Genomic DNA, 17,468 nt, shown 5'->3' with positions numbered 1-17,468 from the left:
GAGACATCAGGGCTGCATCTTTTGAGCCCAGTACTGAGCCTGAAAAGCGTTTCCAACCCCACTTACAAGTGAAACTTGCTAAAATGTGCCTGGATGCTCTTCACTGAAAAGCTTGGTTCTGCATACATTTTTAGCATACGTTTGCTCCTGCTGGGTCAGCCGAGCAGCGAATTTCTAATTAACCACCTGCTATCATGAGAGACATCAGGGCTGCATCTTTTGAGCCCAGTACTGAGCCTGAAAAGCATTTCCAACCCCACTTACAAGTGAAACTTGCTAAAATGGGCTTGGCTGCTCTTCACTGAAAAGCTGGTTCTGCAACATTTTTAGCATACGTTTGCTTCTGCTGGGTCAGCCGAGCAGCACATTTCTACTTAACCACCTGCTATCATGAGAGACATCAGGGCTGCATCTTTTGAGCCCAGTACTGAGCCTGAAAAGCGTTTCCAACCCCACTTACAAGTGAAACTTGCTAAAATGTGCCTCTCTGCTCTTCACTGAAAAGCTTGGTTCTGCATACATGTTTAGCATATGTTTGCTCCTGCTGGGTCAGCCGAGCATCGAATTTCTAAATAACCACCTGCTATCATGAGAGACATCAGGGCTGCATCTTTTGAGCCCAGTACTGAGCCTGAAAAGCGTTTCCAACCCCACTTACAAGTGAAACTTGCTAAAATGTGCCTCTCTGCTCTTCACTGAAAAGCTTGGTTCTGCATACATTTTTAGCATACGTTTGCTCCTGCTGGGTCAGCCGAGCAGCAAATTTCTAATTAACTACCTGCTATCATGAGAGACATCAGGGCTGCATCTTTTGAGCCCAGGACTGAGCCTGAAAAGCGTTTCCAACCCCACTTACAAGTGAAACTTGCTAAAATGTGCCTGGATGCTCTTCACTGAAAAGCTTGGTTCTGCATACATTTTTAGCATACGTTTGCTCCTGCTGGGTCAGCCGAGCAGCGAATTTCTAATTAACCACCTGCTATCATGAGAGACATCAGGGCTGCATCTTTTGAGCCCAGTACTGAGCCTGAAAAGCATTTCCAACCCCACTTACAAGTGAAACTTGCTAAAATGTGCCTGGCTGCTCTTCACTGAAAAGCTGGTTCTGCAACATTTTTAGCATACGTTTGCTCCTGCTGGGTCAGCCGAGCAGCGAATTTCTAATTAACCACCTGCTATCATGAGAGATATCAGGGCTGCATCTTTTGAGCCCAGTACTGAGCCTGAAAAGCGTTTCCAACCCCACTTACAAGTGAAACTTGCTAAAATGTGCCTCTCTGCTCTTCACTGAAAAGCTTGGTTCTGCATACATTTTTAGCATACGTTTGCTCCTGCTGGGTCAGCCGAGCAGTGAATTTCTAATTAACCACCTGCTATCATGAGAGACATCAGGGCTGCATCTTTTGAGCCCAGTACTGAGCCTGAAAAGCATTTCCAACCCCACTTACAAGTGAAACTTGCTAAAATGTGCCTGGCTGCTCTTCACTGAAAAGCTGGTTCTGCATACATTTTTAGCATACGTTTGCTCCTGCTGGGTCAGCCGAGCAGCGAATTTCTAATTAACCACCTGCTATCATGAGAGACATCAGGGCTGCATCTTTTGAGCCCAGTACTGAGCCTGAAAAGCGTTTCCAACCCCACTTACAAGTGAAACTTGCTAAAATGTGCTTGGCTGCTCTTCACTGAAAAGCTGGTTCTGCAACATTTTTAGCATACGTTTGCTTCTGCTGGGTCAGCCGAGCAGCAAATTTCTACTTAACCACCTGCTATCATGAGAGACATCAGGGCTGCATCTTTTGAGCCCAGTACTGAGCCTGAAAAGCGTTTCCAACCCCACTTACAAGTGAAACTTGCTAAAATGTGCCTCTCTGCTCTTCACTGAAAAGCTTGGTCTGCATACATTTTTAGCATACATTTGCTCCTGCTGGGTCAGCCGAGCAGCAAATTTCTAATTAACCACCTCCTATCATGAGAGACATCAGGGCTGCATCTTTTGAGCCCAGTACTGAGCCTGAGAAGCGTTTCCAACCCCACTTACAAGTGAAACTTGCTCAAATGTGCCTGGATGCTCTTCACTGAAAAGCTTGGTTCTACATACATTTTTAGCATACGTTTGCTCCTGCTGGGTCAGCCGAGCAGCGAATTTCTAATTAACCACCTGCTATCATGAGAGACATCAGGGCTGCATCTTTTGAGCCCAGTACTGAGCCTGAAAAGCATTTCCAACCCCACTTACAAGTGAAACTTGCTAAAATGTGCCTCTCTGCTCTTCACTGAAAAGCTTGGTTCTGCATACAATTTTAGCATACGTTTGCTCCTGCTGGGACAGCCGAGCAGCAAATTTCTAATTAACCACCTGCTATCATGAGAGACATCAGGGCTGCATCTTTTGAGCCCAGTACTGAGCCTGAAAAGCGTTTCCAACCCCACTTACAAGTGAAACTTGCTAAAATGTGCCTGGCTGCTCTTCACTGAAAAGCTGGTTCTGCAACATTTTTAGCATACGTTTGCTCCTGCTGGGTCAGCCGAGCAGCGAATTTCTAATTAACCACCTGCTATCATGAGAGACATCAGGGCTGCATCTTTTGAGCCCAGTACTGAGCCTGAAAAGCATTTCCAACCCCACTTACAAGTGAAACTTGCTAAAATGTGCCTCTCTGCTCTCCACTGAAAAGCTTGGTTCTGCATACATTTTTAGCATACGTTTGCTCCTGCTGGGTCAGCCGAGCAGCAAATTTCTACTTAACCACCTGCTATCATGAGAGACATCAGGGCTGCATCTTTTGAGCCCAGTACTGAGCCTGAAAAGCGTTTCCAACCCCACTTACAAGTGAAACTTGCTAAAATGTGCCTGGCTGCTCTTCAGTGAAAAGCTTGGTTCTGCATACATTTTTAGCATACGTTTGCTCCTACCGGGTCAGCCGAGCAGTGAATTTCTAATTAACCACCTGCTATCATGAGAGACATCAGGGCTGCATCTTTTGAGCCCAGTACTGAGCCTGAAAAGCGTTTCCAACCCCACTTACAAGTGAAACTTGCTAAAATATGCCCTCTCTGCTCTTCACTGAAAAGCTTGGTTCTGCATACATTTTTAGCATACGTTTGCTCCTGCTGGGTCAGCCGAGCAGCAAATTTCTACTTAACCACCTGCTATCATGAGAGACATCAGGGCTGCATCTTTTGAGCCCAGTACTGAGCCTGAAAAGCGTTTCCAACCCCACTTACAAGTGAAACTTGCTAAAATGTGCCTGGATGCTCTTCACTGAAAAGCTTGGTTCTGCATACATTTTTAGCATACGTTTGCTCCTGCTGGGTCAGCCGAGCAGAGAATTTCTAATTAACCACCTGCTATCATGAGAGACATCAGGGCTGCATCTTTTGAGCCCAGTACTGAGCCTGAAAAGCATTTCCAACCCCACTTACAAGTGAAACTTGCTAAAATGTGCCTCTCTGCTCTTCACTGAAAAGCTTGGTTCTGCATACAATTTTAGCATACGTTTGCTCCTGCTGGGTCAGCCGAGCAGCAAATTTCTACTTAACCACCTGCTATCATGAGAGACATCAGGGCTGCATCTTTTGAGCCCAGTACTGAGCCTGAAAAGCGTTTCCAACCCCACTTACAAGTGAAACTTGCTAAAATGTGCCTGGCTGCTCTTCAGTGAAAAGCTTGGTTCTGCATACATTTTTAGCATACGTTTGCTCCTACCGGGTCAGCCGAGCAGTGAATTTCTAATTAACCACCTGCTATCATGAGAGACATCAGGGCTGCATCTTTTGAGCCCAGTACTGAGCCTGAAAAGCGTTTCCAACCCCACTTACAAGTGAAACTTGCTAAAATATGCCCTCTCTGCTCTTCACTGAAAAGCTTGGTTCTGCATACATTTTTAGCATACGTTTGCTCCTGCTGGGTCAGCCGAGCAGCAAATTTCTACTTAACCACCTGCTATCATGAGAGACATCAGGGCTGCATCTTTTGAGCCCAGTACTGAGCCTGAAAAGCGTTTCCAACCCCACTTACAAGTGAAACTTGCTAAAATGTGCCTGGATGCTCTTCACTGAAAAGCTTGGTTCTGCATACATTTTTAGCATACGTTTGCTCCTGCTGGGTCAGCCGAGCAGCGAATTTCTAATTAACCACCTGCTATCATGAGAGACATCAGGGCTGCATCTTTTGAGCCCAGTACTGAGCCTGAAAAGCATTTCCAACCCCACTTACAAGTGAAACTTGCTAAAATGTGCCTCTCTGCTCTTCACTGAAAAGCTTGGTTCTGCATACATTTTTAGCATACGTTTGCTCCTGCTGGGTCAGCCGAGCAGCGAATTTCTAATTAACCACCTGCTATCATGAGAGACATCAGGGCTGCATCTTTTGAGCCCAGTACTGAGCCTGAAAAGCATTTCCAACCCCACTTACAAGTGAAACTTGCTAAAATGGGCTTGGCTGCTCTTCACTGAAAAGCTGGTTCTGCAACATTTTTAGCATACGTTTGCTTCTGCTGGGTCAGCCGAGCAGCAAATTTCTACTTAACCACCTGCTATCATGAGAGACATCAGGGCTGCATCTTTTGAGCCCAGTACTGAGCCTGAAAAGCGTTTCCAACCCCACTTACAAGTGAAACTTGCTAAAATGTGCCTCTCTGCTCTTCACTGAAAAGCTTGGTTCTGCATACATGTTTAGCATATTGTTTGCTCCTGCTGGGTCAGCCGAGCATCGAATTTCTAAATAACCACCTGCTATCATGAGAGACATCAGGGCTGCATCTTTTGAGCCCAGTACTGAGCCTGAAAAGCGTTTCCAACCCCACTTACAAGTGAAACTTGCTAAAATGTGCCTCTCTGCTCTTCACTGAAAAGCTTGGTTCTGCATACATTTTTAGCATACGTTTGCTCCTGCTGGGTCAGCCGAGCAGCAAATTTCTAATTAACCACCTGCTATCATGAGAGACATCAGGGCTGCATCTTTTGAGCCCAGGACTGAGCCTGAAAAGCGTTTCCAACCCCACTTACAAGTGAAACTTGCTAAAATGTGCCTGGATGCTCTTCACTGAAAAGCTTGGTTCTGCATACATTTTTAGCATACGTTTGCTCCTGCTGGGTCAGCCGAGCAGCGAATTTCTAATTAACCACCTGCTATCATGAGAGACATCAGGGCTGCATCTTTTGAGCCCAGTACTGAGCCTGAAAAGCATTTCCAACCCCTCTTACAAGTGAAACTTGCTAAAATGTGCCTGGCTGCTCTTCACTGAAAAGCTGGTTCTGCAACATTTTTAGCATACGTTTGCTCCTGCTGGGTCAGCCGAGCAGCGAATTTCTAATTAACCACCTGCTATCATGAGAGATATCAGGGCTGCATCTTTTGAGCCCAGTACTGAGCCTGAAAAGCGTTTCCAACCCCACTTACAAATGAAACTTGCTAAAATGTGCCTCTCTGCTCTTCACTGAAAAGCTTGGTTCTGCATACATTTTTAGCATACGTTTGCTCCTGCTGGGTCAGCCGAGCAGCGAATTTCTAATTACCACCTGCTATCATGAGAGACATCAGGGCTGCATCGTTTGAGCCCAGTACTGAGCCTGAAAAGCGTTTCCAACCCCACTTACAAGTGAAACTTGCTAAAATGTGCTTGGCTGCTCTTCACTGAAAAGCTGGTTCTGCAACATTTTTAGCATACGTTTGCTTCTGCTGGGTCAGCCGAGCAGCAAATTTCTACTTAACCACCTGCTATCATGAGAGACATCAGGGCTGCATCTTTTGAGCCCAGTACTGAGCCTGAAAAGCGTTTCCAACCCCACTTACAAGTGAAACTTGCTAAAATGTGCCTCTCTGCTCTTCACTGAAAAGATGGTTCTGCATACATTTTCAGCATACGTTTGCTCCTGCTGGGTCAGCCGAGCAGCGAATTTCTAATTAACCACCTGCTATCATGAGAGACATCAGGGCTGCATCTTTTGAGCCCAGTACTGAGCCTGAAAAGCGTTTCCAACCTCACTTACAAGTGAAACTTGCTAAAATGTGCCTGGATGCTCTTCACTGAAAAGCTTGGTTCTGCATACATTTTTAGCATACGTTTGCTCCTGCTGGGTCAGCCGAGCAGCGAATTTCTAATTAACCACCTGCTATCATGAAATACATCAGGGCTGCATCTTTTGAGCCCAGTACTGAGCCTGAAAAGCATTTCCAACCCCACTTACAAGTGAAACTTGCTAAAATGTGCCTGGCTGCTCTTCACTGAAAAGCTGGTTCTGCAACATTTTTAGCATACGTTTGCTTCTGCTGGGTCAGCCGAGCAGCAAATTTCTACTTAACCACCTGCTATCATGAGAGACATCAGGGCTGCATCTTTTGAGCCCAGTACTGAGCCTGAAAAGCGTTTCCAACCCCACTTACAAGTGAAACTTGCTAAAATGTGCCTCTCTGCTCTTCACTGAAAAGCTTGGTTCTGCATACATTTTTAGCATACGTTTGCTCCTGCTGGGTCAGCCGAGCAGCGAATTTCTAATTAACCACCTGCTTTCATGAGAGACATCAGGGCTGCATCTTTTGAGCCCAGTACTGAGCCTGAAAAGCGTTTCCAACCCCACTTACAAGTGAAACTTGCTAAAATGTGCCTGGCTGCTCTTCAGTGAAAAGCTTGGTTCTGCATACATTTTTAGCATACGTTTGCTCCTACCGGGTCAGCCGAGCAGTGAATTTCTAATTAACCACCTGCTATCATGAGAGACATCAGTGCTGCATCTTTTGAGCCCAGTACTGAGCCTGAAAAGCGTTTCCAACCCCACTTACAAGTGAAACTTGCTAAAATGTGCCTCTCTGCTCTTCACTGAAAAGCTTGGTTCTGCATACATTTTTAGCATACGTTTGCTCCTGTTGGGTCAGCCGAGCAGCGAATTTCTAATTAACCACCTGCTATCATGAGAGACATCAGGGCTGCATCTTTTGAGCCCAGTAATGAGCCTGAAAAGCAATTCCAACCCCACTTACAAGTGAAACTTGCTAAAATGTGCCTCTCTGCTCTTCACTGAAAAGCTTGGTTCTGCATACATTTTTAGCATACGTTTGCTCCTGCTGGGTCAGCCGAGCAGCAAATTTCTACTTAACCACCTGCTATCATGATAGACATCAGGGCTGCATCTTTTGAGCCCAGTATGAGCCTGAAAAGCGTTTCCAACCCCACTTACAAGTAAAACTTGCTAACATGTGCCTGGATGCTCTTCACTGAAAAGCTTGGTTCTGCATACATTTTTAGCATACGTTTGCTCCTGTTGGGTCAGCCGAGCAGCGAATTTCTAATTAACCACCTGCTATCATGAGAGACATCAGGGCTGCATCTTTTGAGCCCAGTACTGAGCCTGAAAAGCATTTCCAACACCACTTACAAGTGAAACTTGCTAAAATGTGCCTGGCTGCTCTTCACTGAAAAGCTGGTTCTGCAACATTTTTAGCATACGTTTGCTTCTGCTGGGTCAGCCGAGCAGCAAATTTCTACTTAACCACCTGCTATCATGAGAGACATCAGGGCTGCATCTTTTGAGCCCAGTACTGAGCCTGAAAAGCATTTCCAACCCCACTTACAAGTGAAACTTGCTAAAATGTGCCTGGATGCTCTTCACTGAAAAGCTTGGTTCTGCATAAATTTTTAGCATACGTTTGCTCCTGCTGGGTCAGCCGAGCAGCGAATTTCTAATTAACCACCTGCTATCATGAGAGACATCAGGGCTGCATCTTTTGAGCCCTACTGAGCCTGAAAAGCATTTCCAACCCCACTTACAAGTGAAACTTGCTAAAATGTGCTTGGCTGCTCTTCACTGAAAAGCTGGTTCTGCAACATTTTTAGCATACGTTTGCATCTGCTGGGTCAGCCGAGCAGCAAATTTCTACTTAACCACCTGCTATCATGAGAGACATCAGGGCTGCATCTTTTGAGCCAGTACTGAGCCTGAAAAGCGTTTCCAACCCCACTTACAAGTGAAACTTGCTAAAATGTGCCTCTCTGCTCTTCACTGAAAAGCTTGGTTCTGCATACATGTTTAGCATACGTTTGCTCCTGCTGGGTCAGCCGAGCAGCGAATTTCTAAATAACCACCTGCTATCATGAGAGACATCAGGGCTGCATCTTTTGAGCCCAGTACTGAGCCTGAAAAGCGTTTCCAACCCCACTTACAAGTGAAACTTGCTAAAATGTGCCTCTCTGCTCTTCACTGAAAAGCTTGGTTCTGCATACATTTTTAGCATACGTTTGCTCCTGCTGGGTCAGCCGAGCAGCAAATTTCTACTTAACCACCTGCTATCATGATAGACATCAGGGCTGCATCTTTTGAGCCCAGTATGAGCCTGAAAAGCGTTTCCAACCCCACTTACAAGTAAAACTTGCTAAAATGTGCCTGGATGCTCTTCACTGAAAAGCTTGGTTCTGCATACATTTTTAGCATACGTTTGCTCCTGTTGGGTCAGCCGAGCAGCGAATTTCTAATTAACCACCTGCTATCATGAGAGACATCAGGGCTGCATCTTTTGAGCCCAGTACTGAGCCTGAAAAGCATTTCCAACACCACTTACAAGTGAAACTTGCTAAAATGTGCCTGGCTGCTCTTCACTGAAAAGCTGGTTCTGCAACATTTTTAGCATACGTTTGCTTCTGCTGGGTCAGCCGAGCAGCAAATTTCTACTTAACCACCTGCTATCATGAGAGACATCAGGGCTGCATCTTTTGAGCCCAGTACTGAGCCTGAAAAGCATTTCCAACCCCACTTACAAGTGAAACTTGCTAAAATGTGCCTGGATGCTCTTCACTGAAAAGCTTGGTTCTGCATAAATTTTTAGCATACGTTTGCTCCTGCTGGGTCAGCCGAGCAGCGAATTTCTAATTAACCACCTGCTATCATGAGAGACATCAGGGCTGCATCTTTTGAGCCCTACTGAGCCTGAAAAGCATTTCCAACCCCACTTACAAGTGAAACTTGCTAAAATGTGCTTGGCTGCTCTTCACTGAAAAGCTGGTTCTGCAACATTTTTAGCATACGTTTGCATCTGCTGGGTCAGCCGAGCAGCAAATTTCTACTTAACCACCTGCTATCATGAGAGACATCAGGGCTGCATCTTTTGAGCCAGTACTGAGCCTGAAAAGCGTTTCCAACCCCACTTACAAGTGAAACTTGCTAAAATGTGCCTCTCTGCTCTTCACTGAAAAGCTTGGTTCTGCATACATGTTTAGCATACGTTTGCTCCTGCTGGGTCAGCCGAGCAGCGAATTTCTAAATAACCACCTGCTATCATGAGAGACATCAGGGCTGCATCTTTTGAGCCCAGTACTGAGCCTGAAAAGCGTTTCCAACCCCACTTACAAGTGAAACTTGCTAAAATGTGCCTCTCTGCTCTTCACTGAAAAGCTTGGTTCTGCATACATTTTTAGCATGAGCCCTACTGAGCCTGAAAAGCATTTCCAACCCCACTTACAAGTGAAACTTGCTAAAATGTGCTTGGCTGCTCTTCACTGAAAAGCTGGTTCTGCAACATTTTTAGCATACGTTTGCTTCTGCTGGGTCAGCCGAGCAGCAAATTTCTACTTAACCACCTGCTATCATGAGAGACATCAGGGCTGCATCTTTTGAGCCCAGTACTGAGCCTGAAAAGCGTTTCCAACCCCACTTACAAGTGAAACTTGCTAAAATGTGCCTCTCTGCACTTCACTGAAAAGCTTGGTTCTGCATACATGTTTAGCATACGTTTGCTCCTGCTGGCTCAGCCGAGCAGCGAATTTCTAAATAACCACCTGCTATCATGAGAGACATCAGGGCTGCATCTTTTGAGCCCAGTACTGAGCCTGAAAAGCGTTTCCAACCCCACTTACAAGTGAAACTTGCTAAAATGTGCCTCTCTGCTCTTCACTGAAAAGCTTGGTTCTGCATACATTTTTAGCATACATTTGCTCCTGCTGGGTCAGCCGAGCAGCAAATTTCTAATTAACCACCTGCTATCATGAGAGACATCAGGGCTGCATCTTTTGAGCCCAGTACTGAGCCTGAGAAGCGTTTCCAACCCCACTTACAAGTGAAACTTGCTAAAATGTGCCTGGATGCTCTTCACTGAAAAGCTTGGTTCTACATACATTTTTAGCATACGTTTGCTCCTGCTGGGTCAGCCGAGCAGTGAATTTCTAATTAACCACCTGCTATCATGAGAGACATCAGGGCTGCATCTTTTGAGCCCAGTACTGAGCCTGAAAAGCATTTCCAACCCCACTTACAAGTGAAACTTGCTAAAATGTGCCTGGCTGCTCTTCACTGAAAAGCTGGTTCTGCAACATTTTTAGCATACGTTTGCTCCTGCTGGGTCAGCCGAGCAGCGAATTTCTAATTAACCACCTGCTATCATGAGAGACATCAGGGCTGCATCTTTTGAGCCCAGTACTGAGCCTGAAAAGCGTTTCCAACCCCACTTACAAGTGAAACTTGCTAAAATGTGCCTGGATGCTCTTCACTGAAAAGCTTGGTTCTGCATACATTTTTAGCATACGTTTGCTCCTGCTGGGTCAGCCGAGCAGTGAATTTCTAATTAACCACCTGCTATCATGAGAGACATCAGTGCTGCATCTTTTGAGCCCAGTACTGAGCCTGAAAAGCGTTTCCAACCCCACTTACAAGTGAAACTTGCTAAAATGTGCCTCTCTGCTCTTCACTGAAAAGCTTGGTTCTGCATACATTTTTAGCATAGTTTGCTCCTGTTGGGTCAGCCGAGCAGCGAATTTCTAATTAACCACTTGCTATCATGAGAGACATCAGGGCTGCATCTTTTGAGCCCAGTAATGAGCCTGAAAAGCATTTCCAACCCCACTTACAAGTGAAACTTGCTAAAATGTGCCTCTCTGCTCTTCACTGAAAAGCTTGGTTCTGCATACAATTTTAGCATACGTTTGCTCCTGCTGGGTCAGCCGAGCAGCAAATTTCTACTTAACCACCTGCTATCATGAGAGACATCAGGGCTGCATCTTTTGAGCCCAGTACTGAGCCTGAAAAGCGTTTCCAACCCCACTTACAAGTGAAACTTGCTAAAATGTGCCTGGCTGCTCTTCAGTGAAAAGCTTGGTTCTGCATACATTTTTAGCATACGTTTGCTCCTACCGGGTCAGCCGAGCAGTGAATTTCTAATTAACCACCTGCTATCATGAGAGACATCAGGGCTGCATCTTTTGAGCCCAGTACTGAGCCTGAAAAGCGTTTCCAACCCCACTTACAAGTGAAACTTGCTAAAATATGCCCTCTCTGCTCTTCACTGAAAAGCTTGGTTCTGCATACATTTTTAGCATACGTTTGCTCCTGCTGGGTCAGCCGAGCAGCAAATTTCTACTTAACGACCTGCTATCATGAGAGACATCAGGGCTGCATCTTTTGAGCCCAGTACTGAGCCTGAAAAGCGTTTCCAACCCCACTTACAAGTGAAACTTGCTAAAATGTGCCTGGATGCTCTTCACTGAAAAGCTTGGTTCTGCATACATTTTTAGCATACGTTTGCTCCTGCTGGGTCAGCCGAGCAGCGAATTTCTAATTAACCACCTGCTATCATGAGAGACATCAGGGCTGCATCTTTTGAGCCCAGTACTGAGCCTGAAAAGCATTTCCAACCCCACTTACAAGTGAAACTTGCTAAAATGTGCCTCTCTGCTCTTCACTGAAAAGCTTGGTTCTGCATACATTTTTAGCATACGTTTGCTCCTGCTGGGTCAGCCGAGCAGCGAATTTCTAATTAACCACCTGCTATCATGAGAGACATCAGGGCTGCATCTTTTGAGCCCAGTATGAGCCTGAAAAGCGTTTCCAACCCCACTTACAAGTAAAACTTGCTAAAATGTGCCTGGATGCTCTTCACTGAAAAGCTTGGTTCTGCATACATTTTTAGCATACGTTTGCTCCTGTTGGGTCAGCCGAGCAGCGAATTTCTAATTAACCACCTGCTATCATGAGAGACATCAGGGCTGCATCTTTTGAGCCCAGTACTGAGCCTGAAAAGCATTTCCAACCCCACTTACAAGTGAAACTTGCTAAAATGTGCCTGGCTGCTCTTCACTGAAAAGCTGGTTCTGCATAAATTTTTGGCCTACGTTTGCTCCTGCTGGGTCAGCCGAGCAGCAAATTTCTACTTAACCACCTGCTATCATGAGAGACATCAGGGCTGCATCTTTTGAGCCCAGTACTGAGCCTGAAAAGCGTTTCCAACCCCACTTACAAGTGAAACTTGTTAAAATGTGCCTGGCTGCTCTTCACTGAAAAGCTGGTTCTGCAACATTTTTAGCATACGTTTGCTCCTGCTGGGTCAGCCGAGCAGCGAATTTCTAATTAACCACCTGCTATCATGAGAGACATCAGGGCTGCATCGTTTGAGCCCAGTACTGAGCCTGAAAAGCGTTTCCAACCCCACTTACAAGTGAAACTTGCTAAAATGTGCCTCTCTGCTCTTCACTGAAAAGCTTGGTTCTGCATACATTTTTAGCATACGTTTGCTCCTGTTGGGTCAGCCGAGCAGCGAATTTCTAATTAACCACCTGCTATCATGAGAGACATCAGGGCTGCATCTTTTGAGCCCAGTACTGAGCCTGAAAAGCATTTCCAACCCCACTTACAAGTGAAACTTGCTAAAATGTGCCTGGCTGCTCTTCACTGAAAAGCTGGTTCTGCATAAATTTTTGGCCTACGTTTGCTCCTGCTGGGTCAGCCGAGCAGCAAATTTCTACTTAACCACCTGCTATCATGAGAGACATCAGGGCTGCATCTTTTGAGCCCAGTACTGAGCCTGAAAAGCGTTTCCAACCCCACTTACAAGTGAAACTTGTTAAAATGTGCCTGGCTGCTCTTCACTGAAAAGCTGGTTCTGCAACATTTTTAGCATACGTTTGCTCCTGCTGGGTCAGCCGAGCAGCGAATTTCTAATTAACCACCTGCTATCATGAGAGACATCAGGGCTGCATCGTTTGAGCCCAGTACTGAGCCTGAAAAGCGTTTCCAACCCCACTTACAAGTGAAACTTGCTAAAATGTGCCTCTCTGCTCTTCACTGAAAAGCTTGGTTCTGCATACATTTTTAGCATACGTTTGCTCCTGCTGGGTCAGCCGAGCAGTGAATTTCTAATTAACCACCTGCTATCATGAGAGACATCAGGGCTGCATCTTTTGAGCCCAGTACTGAGCCTGAAAAGCATTTCCAACCCCACTTACAAGTGAAACTTGCTAAAATGTGCCTGGCTGCTCTTCACTGAAAAGCTTGGTTCTGCATACATTTTTAGCATACGTTTGCTCCTGCTGGGTCAGCCGAGCAGCAAATTTCTAATTAACCACCTGCTATCATGAGAGACATCAGGGCTGCATCTTTTGAGCCCAGTACTGAGCCTGAAAAGCGTTTCCAACCCCACTTACAAGTGAAACTTGCTAAAATGTGCCTGGATGCTCTTCACTGAAAAGCTTGGTTCTGCATACATTTTTAGCATACGTTTGCTCCTGCTGGGTCAGCCGAGCAGCGAATTTCTAATTAACCACCTGCTGTCATGAGAGACATCAGGGCTGCATCTTTTGAGCCCAGTACTGAGCCTGAAAAGCGTTTCCAACCCCACTTACAAGTGAAACTTGCTAAAATGTGCCTCTCTGCTCTTCACTGAAAAGCTTGGTTCTGCATACATTTTTAGCATACGTTTGCTCCTGCTGGGTCAGCCGAGCAGCGAATTTCTAATTAACCACCTGCTATCATGAGAGACATCAGGGCTGCATCTTTTGAGCTCAGTACTGAGCCTGAAAAGCGTTTCCAACCCCACTTACAAGTGAAACTTGCTAAAATGTGCCTCTCTGCTCTTCACTGAAAAACTTGGTTCTGCATAAATTTTTAGCATACGTTTGCTCCTGCTGGGTCAGCCGAGCAGCGAATTTCTAATTAACCACCTGCTATCATGAGAGACATCAGGGCTGCATCTTTTGAGCCCAGTACTGAGCCTGAAAAGCGTTTCCAACCCCACTTACAAGTGAAACTTGCTAAAATGTGCCTGGATGCTCTTCACTGAAAAGCTTGGTTCTGCATACGATTTTAGCATATGTTTGCTCCTGTTGGGTCAGCCGAGCAGCGAATTTCTAATTAACCACCTGCTGTCATGAGAGACATCAGGGCTGCATCTTTTGAGCCCAGTACTGAGCCTGAAAAGCGTTTCCAACCCCACTTACAAGTGAAACTTGCTAAAATGTGCCTCTCTGCTCTTCACTGAAAAACTTGGTTCTGCATAAATTTTTAGCATACGTTTGCTCCTGCTGGGTCAGCCGAGCAGCGAATTTCTAATTAACCACCTGCTATCATGAGAGACATCAGGGCTGCATCTTTTGAGCCCAGTACTGAGCCTGAAAAGCATTTCCAACCCCACTTACAAGTGAAACTTGCTAAAATGTGCTTGGCTGCTCTTCACTGAAAAGCTGGTTCTGCAACATTTTTAGCATACGTTTGCTTCTGCTGGGTCAGCCGAGCAGCAAATTTCTACTTAACCACCTGCTATCATGAGAGACATCAGGGCTGCATCTTTTGAGCCCAGTACTGAGCCTGAAAAGCGTTTCCAACCCCACTTACAAGTGAAACTTGCTAAAATGTGCCTCTCTGCTCTTCACTGAAAAGCTTGGTTCTGCATACATGTTTAGCATACGTTTGCTCCTGCTGGGTCAGCCGAGCAGCGAATTTCTAAATAACCACCTGCTATCATGAGAGACATCAGGGCTGCATCTTTTGAGCCCAGTACTGAGCCTGAAAAGCGTTTCCAACCCCACTTACAAGTGAAACTTGCTAAAATGTGCCTCTCTGCTCTTCACTGAACAGCTTGGTTCTGCATACATTTTTAGCATACGTTTGCTCCTGCTGGGTCAGCCGAGCAGCAAATTTCTAATTAACCACCTGCTATCATGAGAGACATCAGGGCTGCATCTTTTGAGCCCAGTACTGAGCCTGAAAAGCGTTTCCAACCCCACTTACAAGTGAAACTTGCTAAAATGTGCCTGGATGCTCTTCACTGAAAAGCTTGGTTCTGCATATGATTTTAGCATACGTTTGCTCCTGTTGGGTCAGCCGAGCAGCGAATTTCTAATTAACCACCTGCTATAATGAGAGACATCAGGGCTGCATCTTTTGAGCCCAGTACTGAGCCTGAAAAGCATTTCCAACCCCACTTACAAGTGAAACTTGCTAAAATGTGCTTGGCTGCTCTTCACTGAAAAGCTGGTTCTGCAACATTTTTAGCATACGTTTGCTTCTGCTGGGTCAGCCGAGCAGCAAATTTCTACTTAACCACCTGCTATCATGAGAGACATGAGGGCTGCATCTTTAGAGCCCAGTACTGAGCCTGAAAAGCATTTCCAACCCCACTTACAAGTGAAACTTGCTAAAATGTGCCTGGCAGCTCTTCACTGAAAAGCTGGTTCTGCATACATTTTTGGCATACGTTTGCTCCTGCTGGGTCAGCCGAGCAGCGAATTTTTAATTAACCACCTGCTATCATGAGAGACATCAGGGCTGCATCTTTTGAGCCCAGTACTGAGCCTGAAAAGCGTTTCCAACCCCACTTACAAGTGAAACTTGCTAAAATGTGCCTCTCTGCTCTTCACTGAAAAGCTTGGTTCTGCATACGATTTTAGCATATGTTTGCTCCTGTTGGGTCAGCCGAGCAGCGAATTTCTAATTAACCACCTGCTGTCATGAGAGACATCAGGGCTGCATCTTTTGAGCCCAGTACTGAGCCTGAAAAGCGTTTCCAACCCCACTTACAAGTGAAACTTGCTAAAATGTGCCTCTCTGCTCTTCACTGAAAAACTTGGTTCTGCATAAATTTTTAGCATACGTTTGCTCCTGCTGGGTCAGCCGAGCAGCAAATTTCTAATTAACCACCTGCTATCATGAGAGACATCAGGGCTGCATCTTTTGAGCCCAGTACTGAGCCTGAAAAGCATTTCCAACCCCACTTACAAGTGAAACTTGCTAAAATGTGCCTCTCTGCTCTTCACTGAAAAGCTTGGTTCTGCATAAATTTTTAGCATACGTTTGCTCCTGCTGGGTCAGCCGAGCAGCGAATTTCTAATTAACCACCTGCTATCATGAGAGACATCAGGGCTGCATCTTTTGAGCCCAGTACTGAGCCTGAAAAGCGTTTCCAACCCCACTTACAAGTGAAACTTGCTAAAATGTGCCTCTCTGCTCTTCACTGAACAGCTTGGTTCTGCATACATTTTTAGCATACGTTTGCTCCTGCTGGGTCAGCCGAGCAGCAAATTTCTAATTAACCACCTGCTATCATGAGAGACATCAGGGCTGCATCTTTTGAGCCCAGTACTGAGCCTGAAAAGCATTTCCAACCCCACTTACAAGTGAAACTTGCTAAAATGTGCCTGGCTGCTCTTCACTGAAAAGCTGGTTCTGCAACATTTTTAGCATACGTTTGCTCCTGCTGGGTCAGCCGAGCAGCGAATTTCTAATTAACCACCTGCTATCATGAGAGACATCAGGGCTGCATCTTTTGAGCCCAGTACTGAGCCTGAAAAGCGTTTCCAACCCCACTTACAAGTGAAACTTGCTAAAATGTGCCTCTCTGCTCTTCACTGAAAAGCTTGGTTCTGCAACATTTTTAAGCATACGTTTGCTCCTGCTGGGTCAGCCGAGCAGCGAATTTCTAATTAACCACCTGCTATCATGAGAGACATCAGGGCTGCATCTTTTGAGCCCAGTACTGAGCCTGAAAAGCGTTTCCAACCCCACTTACAAGTGAAACTTGCTAAAATGTGCCTCTCTGCTCTTCACTGAAAAGCTTGGTTCTGCAACATTTTTAAGCATACGTTTGCTCCTGCTGGGTCAGCCGAGCAGCGAATTTCTAATTAACCACCTGCTATCATGAGAGACATCAGGGCTGCATCGTTTGAGCCCAGTACTGAGCCTGAAAAGCGTTTCCAACCCCACTTACAAGTGAAACTTGCTAAAATGTGCCTCTCTGCTCTTCACTGAAAAGCTTGGTTCTGCATACATTTTTAGCATACGTTTGCTCCTGCTGGGTCAGCCGAGCAGCAAATTTCTAATTAACCACCTGCTATCATGAGAGACATCAGGGCTGCATCTTTTGAGCCCAGTACTGAGCCTGAAAAGCGTTTCCAACCCCACTTACAAGTGAAACTTGCTAAAATGTGCCTGGATGCTCTTCCCTGAAAAGCTTGGTTCTGCATAAATTTTTAGCATACGTTTGCTCCTGCTGGGTCAACCGAGCAGCGAATTTCTAATTAACCACCTGCTATCATGAGAGACATCAGGGCTGCATCTTTTGAGCCCAGTACTGAGCCTGAAAAGCGTTTCCAACCCCACTTACAAGTGAAACTTGCTAAAATGTGCCTGGATGCTCTTCACTGAAAAGCTTGGTTCTGCATACATTTTTAGCATACGTTTGCTCCTGCTGGGTCAGCCGAGCAGCGAATTTCTAATTA

The sequence above is a fragment of the Lissotriton helveticus genome, chromosome 2_1 (genome assembly GCF_964261635.1).
Source record: "Lissotriton helveticus chromosome 2_1, aLisHel1.1, whole genome shotgun sequence".
Taxonomy (NCBI): Eukaryota; Metazoa; Chordata; class Amphibia; order Caudata; family Salamandridae; genus Lissotriton; species Lissotriton helveticus.
Note: the sequence above shows the minus strand (reverse complement) of the source record.